We start from the raw sequence: 9,034 nt of genomic DNA on the forward strand, positions 1-9,034 counted from the left end.
GTTTGCCTTTCTAAAGACCCTGATTGTTCTAATAAAACACTGAATGGCCTGTGTTCATACAGTAGTGGGATATGTGGTACTAGTTTGTAGAGAGAATAATTAGGAGGGGAATCTAGGTTGATGGACAGAGAAAGAATGAGATAAAAGAATGAGGGATAAGGAAAGAGAGATGGTTGGGATCAGTATGGTGAAGCAGAAAATTAGGACACACAGAAGGAAAGAGAAACAAAAGGCCCTGGGGAAAAACATAGATGAAGAGGAAGAGGTTAAATTAAGTTAGAAGAGTAAGTGGAATAAGCGTATGCTAAGGTCAAGCATTCCTAACTAAAAATAAATCTCTGTGTCATTATTTGGGAGCTGGTTCATTGCCAAAAGAAAGCCTGCTAAACAATATAACTCAGCTACACCACTCCATTCCATAGGTCAAAAGGATTCAACAACCTAATAAACAGAAACTTACTCAGCAATATTCATAGCTGCCTGATAACAATGACCAAAAATGGAAGTAGCTTAAGTGTCCTTTATCAAATGAATGGATAATGAAACTATGGTGAATATTCACAGTGGTATACTATTTGGCAGTAAAGAAAAATAAAATTACTAAATTTGCAGGTAAACAAAGGACAATGAGAAGATATTATCTTCCTAAGTAATTCAGATCCAGAAAAAAAGACGTTATATACTTTCATTCCTAGCTCCATATTCTCATATGATAGCATGTTACATGAAGCAACAACAGGAATCAGGCAGCTATGAAGGAATAGCAGGCTCCAGGTGATATGATGTAGGAACTAGAATAATGAGGAGAGGACTTCATCTGAGGGCAGTGGGGGTCAGGACAGAAGGAGAAGAAATGACCACATATATCAAGGTTGTTTGATAGTCTCAAGGAATCACATAATTTCACGTTTATAAATAGATATACATAATACACATAAAAGAAGTAGAATAAATATACCGAAAACATTCCTGAACGGACCATAGACTATGAAAACCCCAATACTAGACATAAAAAAATATTTTCTCAAAGGGCAGATCAGAGTAGTCCAAGTGATTATTGATATATCTATTATTTATTGGTTTTGTTTTTATTTGTTTCTAATATTTGCTATTTTCACATATATATACATATTTGAATTAAGTGATTTTTTTAAAGAATTGCCTGATTTGTTTTTATTTTAACAATAGTGAGGTACATTCTTAGATATATTTACTAACACTATTTAATGAAAGAACTGGAAGAGTTTTGGAGAAGTAGCATAGCTAAGTTAAGCAAAGTGCCAGGTAGTAATGGCTCAGTTGTTTAATCCAAAAGTCAGGAGACAGAAAGAGGTGGAACTCTGAGTTTGAGGTAAACATGGTCTACAAATTGAGTTCCAGGACAGCTAAAGCTACATTGAAAAACCCGTCTTTAAAAACCAACAACAAAACATAAACAAAAACAATACAAAACAAAAAGTTAAGCGAAGCGAACTTAAGAAAGTTAAGCTTTCTACTGAACTTCCCCTTCGATCTTTTAACTACTGACTTTGGATAAGGATCATATTAATGCTTCACTCTAATTAAATGGAAAGCCATCCTCTTTATTTGGATTCTTATGTAAAATGAATGCAATAATAAAATAAAATAGTAGTAGCAGAGAGATTACAATCAATCAATAAATATTATTCATTATTAATTTTAATAAAGAGGTAATTGATATAATCAGTGTTATAGAAAATGATTTTAAAAATCAACAAACTGTAATTTACCACTCCATGCATATAACAATTGTAGGAAATCCACAATTTATAGAAGCCTAGATTATAAAACATGTGAAAATCTATATGAAAATAAGAGAGTAGAATTTAGGAGTCTCATTAATGACCTTAGCAAGAAAGAAACAATCAGAAGAATCAATGATGCATAAAGTCTACTGGAAGGTAGCCAGAAGCAAATTTTTGAAAAGAGAAAATCAGCACAAAATAAGCAAGCACAGAATAACAGACAAAATTGGTGAAAATTTTTTGTTAGAGGCTTTGAATTCTTTTTTACCTTTCCTGTTAAAAACTTCATTATGAATGTTCTAAATCTAATATGCAATTAATTTTTAGTTTAAAAGAAAAATATTGGAAAGGATAGACTGATAAGAGAGCTCTATTTTTAAATAACTATTGTTTTATATAAACAAATTTCAAGTTAATTAGTTATATAACTAGCAATATATTTCATGTTATATTGTTCAGTTACTTGATATGAGTTGAAAATAGATTTATTAGGCGACAGAAATGTTCACTTATCTTTAAAAAAATACTTTCCTATTAAGGATGCTAGTTGCCAAGAAAACTAAGTAAAAAACAACATTAACTCCATGAGTAACAGAGTTGTATTTGATAAAGAAAAAAACATAATTATATATTGTTATTTCACTTAAAATAACATGGTGTGGTTTCTTTACTATTATCACTACTTATTTTATATAAGCTATGATGTCAGTGATGTTTCCCAGTGTTGACATTATTGTCTGAAAAGCAGCTCATTTTAATGGCAAAAGTAAGAATCTCACCCACTGTGCTTAACTTTATTTTTTAATCAGGCATCTGTGTTTGTCAGTACAAAAGAAAATGAGATATTCTGGAGTATGCTGGAATCCTGAAATATTTTTTTTCCTAGAAATAAGTCATTTATTGAAAGAGTTTAGCAGAATAATGACCTCACTCTCAGAATTTTTTTCTCATTATGTCTTGTAGTTATGGCACTAATTATACTACTTCATTCAAAGAAATAATAAAAATTATTTCATTTAAAAATACTATGTTATAATAAACTCAGAAGTAAAAGCAGCACACAGCCATATCAGTTTAACCATGTATCTATTCAAATAAACACTTGCCTAATCCCAAATTCTTCACATCTCAGGGGATTCCTATATAATTAGAAAGACCATTCTGAAGCCATGGGTCTTCATTTTAGGGTTTTGCATTTTCCCTAACAATTACACTTTTTATTACAAACTTGCACAACATGTCTTTATCATAGATTTTCTTCCACATCTTCCAGAAATTCCTCACCAAATTTACACTTTCATTCTATTTTGTTTTAAAAAAATCAAATAAGGAAAGCAAACAAAGCTGAATTTTAAAAAATAAATTAAAATAAAATAGCAAAAAATACAAAATACATACCATTAAAACACAAAATCAGAAAACAAGATATACAATCAAAATGTAATAAGATAAAAATATGTCAAAACAGAGCAAAGTGAGATGAAATCTCTACAAAAACACTAACTATTGAGTTAATTCTGTTTTCACTATCTACTGATGGGTATAAGTCCTACCATGAAATGCAGTTTATATACCCACTGAGACATCATTGGAGAAAACTGAATTCCTTTGCAAGCAGTTGTCAATTACATATAGAATCTTGTTTAAAGATAGGAGATTATGGTTACTTCTTCCTCTCAGTGCTGGAACCTGTTCAGGACCTGTCAATACTATCATAGTCATTCTGAGTTCGTATGTGTGTCAGTCATGGCTTTAAGGTCTTATTTCCTTTGTATCTTCTATCCTTATTGCTCTTGCACTCTTTCTGCTTCCTTGTCCACATACGTCCTGAGTCCTGAAAGGAGAGTTTTGATGACAACATCACACTTAAGACTATGTGTTTTAGGATCTCTCATTTTCTATACATTTTCTTATTGTAAATCTTCTATTAGTTCTCATTTCTGGCAGCAAGAAGGATCTATTGTGCTAGCTGAATGAGACACTAAATATGGGAATAATAAAATGTTATTAAAGGTCATTAGTGGAACAATAGTGTTTAGATTTCCCCTAGGTTCATGCCTTATTACCCTCATGTTCTTGACCAATCAAGAAGAGTCAGACATGGGTTCCCTCTAGTGGTGTGGAGTGTAAAGCAAATCAGACAGTGGTTAGCTACTTCCACAACATCTTTGCCATGTTGCACTAGTGTATTATGTAAGTAAATCAACAGAGTAGATTGTAGTATTTGAAACTGAGTTAGTAGTGACCTTTCTTCTCAGCTATCATGCAAAATACCTTATAGAACCAAAAGTATTAGTCAATAAGGGTCCAGTCTCTAGTTAGGCATCATCACTGTCGTCAGCAATAGGGTTCTACTTTAAGTTTGGCCAGAACAACCAACACATTCTTCTGTGTATATCCCCTACAAAATATAGTAAATCCGTACCAAATAAGAAACAAAATAAAAAAAAAACAATATTATTTCAATCCTTTTTTCAGTATATAAATGCCCTTTTGCCTATATCTCTGTCCTTCTCTTCAAACAACACTAAACTTTCTTGGTGCCCTTTCTAATGTTGCACTATATCTGTACTTAACCAATGCTTAAAATTATCCACATGAGCCTTTGTAAGATGAAATACCTTTGAAAGAGAACATCACGCTTAGTTTCTGAGTTTCAGTGACCTTGATTATTATTACAGGTACTAAGTACACACATTTTCCAAAACATTCATATTTTCTATTTTATGGTTTAATAATATTCCATTTTTCATATGTAAACATTTTCAAAATATATTCATCTGTTTATGGGCATCTAGTTTGGCTCCATTTTCTTACTATTCATAATAGCAAGTGGTTCATAATAACATCATAGTACAGTGTAGTTTAGAATAAACATATGTTCTAGACAATATTGAACACAAAATTATGTTGTCAGAGAAATAGTATGTAAAACTTTGTATATTTCAGTGTGAAGGTCCAACTACCTTCACACTGAAAGGTACCAATAGTAATAATATAATAATACCAAATATATAATAATAATATATAATAATAATACCAAGGCTAGTATTAATTAAACAGAAGGGAATAAATAATTTTAAATAATATTTTGTTTTGACTTTTTCCCTAACAGTCAGAAAATTATGAATGATAGAAAACAATAAAAGTAGTTCTTTTGTTTTCTTGTTTTAATCCAAACAGGCAGATGTTGTGAGGAGAGCCAGGTTAGTAGACATTTAATATCATTTTGCAACCAGCCATTACCACTATGAAGGATTCTCCACTACAGTGGAGAAACATGTCAGATACCCGCTAAAGCAAATGATCAGTATAAAATTCTTTCCAGAATTTATCTGGAGTGTATAGAAAGAAAATCTGTTACCAAGTGTCCGATAGTCCTATAACACCCTTTGGTTTATATGTCTTCAGAGTCTCAATCAGAGCTTTGAAATAAATCAGAAAACAGAATTATTTAAAAAATTACTGATGAGAGTTAATTCTTATAAATGAATAAATTTATTCATAGAGCTTTAAATTGGAACATTTTAGTGAAATCAAGATCTCTGTGTTTTTACTTAGTCCTCTTTAAAAAATTGGATATCTTGCCAGTTTGGAATTTTCTTTATCATTTATCCACAAAAATTTATTGTTCATCAAGATACAGCAACATGAAAGCTGGTAGCTGCTCAGCGTTAGTCAGCTGCCAGCTATTTTGCCAAAAGGCTGTACTTTAAAGATAAACTATAAAATTGTTACTGTTTTCAAACAAACCACATAAGACTAAATTAGTTCATAAAATAGATACGTGTATATTTATTAGAGTTTAAATTCAATATGTATAAAATGCTTTATAATAATTTATTTATTTATTTTAATGTTATACGTACTCCAAACTGTCTATAATTTGAATAAGTAAATGTTCACTAAAGGAAACAGGCTGGAGTCAGAGACAGCCTCAGGAAGGTGGTTCTATTAGTTTATGGCTTTTTATAATTTTTTATTTATTTTATATACCAACCACAGTCTCCTTTCATTTTTGCTGCTTCTTTTACAGATGTTTTATAAGGATTTCTGAGTGACATTATTTCTATTGATTTATTTATACATCATTTATTTTGGCTAGTTTTATAGAATATTGAATCTATGCCAATATGTATAGCATTATGGCATTTTGAAAGCATCCCAACTTCTTTTGTCTGTAGTAAGTGTGTGAATGGATTTTCATCTTGTGGTTGCTCTCACAGGAATGGAGAAGTGTAGAAGAATGGTATAGCGGGAACTCACTTTTTCTTTATGTGTATTTTTTCACATTTAGCTCAGTAGGCATATATTCTTGTTAATAAAAAAAATCTCATTACAAAGTTAAGACTTCTGGAATTAAAAAGGAAAAATATGTTGTATAGATTTGCTTTCTAAAATTAAATAAGTTTTGGCGACAAGAGGTGTGTTGACCAGCTGCAGCATGCTTGTTTTCCACACGCAAGGCCCTGGTTTGAATCCACAGCACTAAAAACAATGGCTTTGAAGCGTAAGCAAATGTGGAAACTTTTGGCTTGTCTTAATCAATTAAAAACAACAAAGGAGAGGATTCACACAGGTTACAATGAAAGTGAAAAGGCTGAAGCGGGTTTGGTTCTCACGGCTCAAAGTACAGCCAAATTTGGCTGAAGTAGAAGTTGTAGGACTTTAATCTGGAAAAAAAGGTTAAGTGAGCCAATTTTAAAGTCGTTGTCAGCTGGGCTCCAATCTAGCCTTGATTTTGTTGCTCTGAGAGTGGCTTCTCTTTCAACTCAAGGTCAGCGTTGATGCAGTCTTAAAACATCAACAGGAGCCAATTTGATTTTGCAGGAGCCTCAGGCTACTGCTTGTATTTTCTCTCATTCTGTGGCTGTATCTGTCCCCACATGCCCATTCATATAATCATTTCCATCATATATTAATAATAGCATTTACAAGGTTAGACTCCAAGTTTGTTCTTAACAAAAAAACTGTGAGAAAAGGAATCTTAAATTTATATTGTAAATGTAAATAATCAAATCTTTTAAACCATATATATATATATATATATCACATTAAATCTAGTACTTTTGAAATATATGTCAGTTGAATGTTAGTGATTACATTCTGGCTTATTAGAAAGAATATACATTAAGCTCCATAGTATGTAATCCTAGTGTGCACATATACTAAACATAGATGAAGAGAAAAAAATAAACCACAGCTAAACGGCGATGGCATTTGTCTCTAATACTAGCTAGCACTCAGGAGGTAAATGGATACAGGTGATTTCTGAGTTTGAGGCCAAGCTGTTCTACAAAGTGAGTTTCAGGAAAACCAGAGCTAAAAACAAGAAAATCTGCCTTGCAAAATCCAAATCAAACCAAATGAAATCAACCAACCAACCACCAAATAAGCAAAACAAAAACAATAAATAAATAAATAAATGTAACGATTGCAAAAAAGCGGTCTATTTAAATTCTATGTCTGGTTCTTAAAAGAACCAGAGGTTTGCTGCCGGAGCTCCTTCCACTCCTTCAGCCAATAGTCGTTGAGATACCAGCCCATTGGGGTGTGGTCTCTCTCTCTTTAAAAAAGCAGCGGCTGTCCTCCACTCTCTCTCTGGCTTCCGGCTCTGCTTCTGGCTCTGTAACTCCTTTCCTGTTCGCATGGAGGGGCTGTTGTCTGGGACAGTAATCTGTAAGTTTTTTCCCCTTTGAATAAATAACCATTCTATTAATCATAATTCAAAACTGGTATGGGATTGTTTGTGACTTACTCCTTCAGAGTTTTGTGTGTGTGTGTGTGTGTGTGTGTGTGTGTGTGTGTGTCTAGAATTCCTTTCCAAGCTTAATCAGGTTTTATGTAGATATAGCTAGCACATTTTGGAGCAGCAAGTTGTTGTAGGAGGTCACTTGTTTGTTTCCCAGCTGCCCAGACTCCAGAAATAATCATACATAAACTATATTATTTGCAATACTGTTTGGCCAAAATTGTTTAAGCATATTTCTGGCTAACTCATATCTTAAATAAACTCATATACATTAATCTGTGTATTGCCATGAGGCTATGTCTTACTCAGCAACGTTTGGTCCAGCATCTATCTCTGGAGGGCCTATATGGCTTTTCTCTGATGCTGCCCTGTTTTCTCCCAGCATTCACTTTAGTTTTCCCTACCTAGAGCTCTACTCTGCCCTATCAGGCCAAGCCAGTTTTTTATTATTATTATTATTATTATTATTATTATTATTATTATTATTATCCAATGGTATTCATAGCATACAGAGGGGAATCCCACATCAGAGGGAAGGAAGAAAGAAAGAAAAAAAGAAAGGAAAGAAAAGAAGAAAGGAGGGAAGGAGGGAGGGAGGGAAGGAGGGAGAGAAAGAGAAAGGAAGGCATGAAGGGAGGGAAGGAGGGAAGGAGGGAAGGAGGGAAGGAGGGAGGAAGCTACTTTACCCAGGAAGACAACACGTGCTAACAATGTCATGTCATGTTCTTAATCATTCTCAGTCATTTAAAAATTTCCAGCTTGGTTTTCGACCTTGGCTCCAAGATGACAAAGAGAGAGAGAGAGAGAGAAAGAGAGAGAGAGAAACAACGGTCGTGCCACAAAGGGCCACGGCCATGTGCCCCCAATTCGCTGCACTAACTGAGCCCACTGTGTGCCTAAGGACAAGGCCATTGAGAAGTTCGTCATTGGGAACATCGTAGAGGCCGCTGCCATCAGGGACATATCAAAGCAAGTGTCTTCGAAGCTTACGTGCTCCCCAAACTCTATATCAAGCTGCATTACTGCGTGAGCTGTGCTATTCATAGCTAGGTAGTCAGGAATCGATCTCGGGAAGCTCGGAAGGACAGAACACCTCCACCAGGATTTAGACCTGCTGGTGCTGCCCCACGACCTCCACCAAAGCCCACCATGGCTTCATAAAGATCGAGGAAAACACCTTGGAAAAATAAAATGGGACTTATACTTAAAAGAAAATCCAGCTTGGGTCATGGACATTATGAAAAAATTCTGGTCAAAACTACCTCACCACTGACATAGTCTTGTATATCAATATATGATAACTGAAGTCTAGAGTGTCTTGGTGATGGAAGAGTGTTACAGATGTCTTCTCTTCTGATGCACTAGCACTGAGAGTACTGCTTCCTAAATGAGCGCACTCAGTCTCTTTGGTGATTATCAAATAAGTAAAAGCAGAAAGCACTGAGCTAGTGCTCATAGGACAAGACGCTGTAGAATGATATACCTTAAAAAATCCAACACTTTTATACTAATCTAT

The 9,034-nt window shown here is 33.8% G+C and overlaps 1 pseudogene; it reads left to right on the forward strand.

Moving 5' to 3' along the window:
- The first annotated feature begins 5,069 nt into the window (after positions 1 to 5,069).
- LOC125392291 (small ribosomal subunit protein eS26-like) lies at positions 5,070 to 8,679 on the forward strand (annotated as a pseudogene).
- Positions 8,680 to 9,034: the final 355 nt, after the last annotated feature.

This window comes from Myodes glareolus, chromosome 12 (assembly GCF_982192425.1).
Source record: "Myodes glareolus chromosome 12, mMyoGla1.1, whole genome shotgun sequence".
Classification (NCBI taxonomy): Eukaryota; Metazoa; Chordata; class Mammalia; order Rodentia; family Cricetidae; genus Myodes; species Myodes glareolus.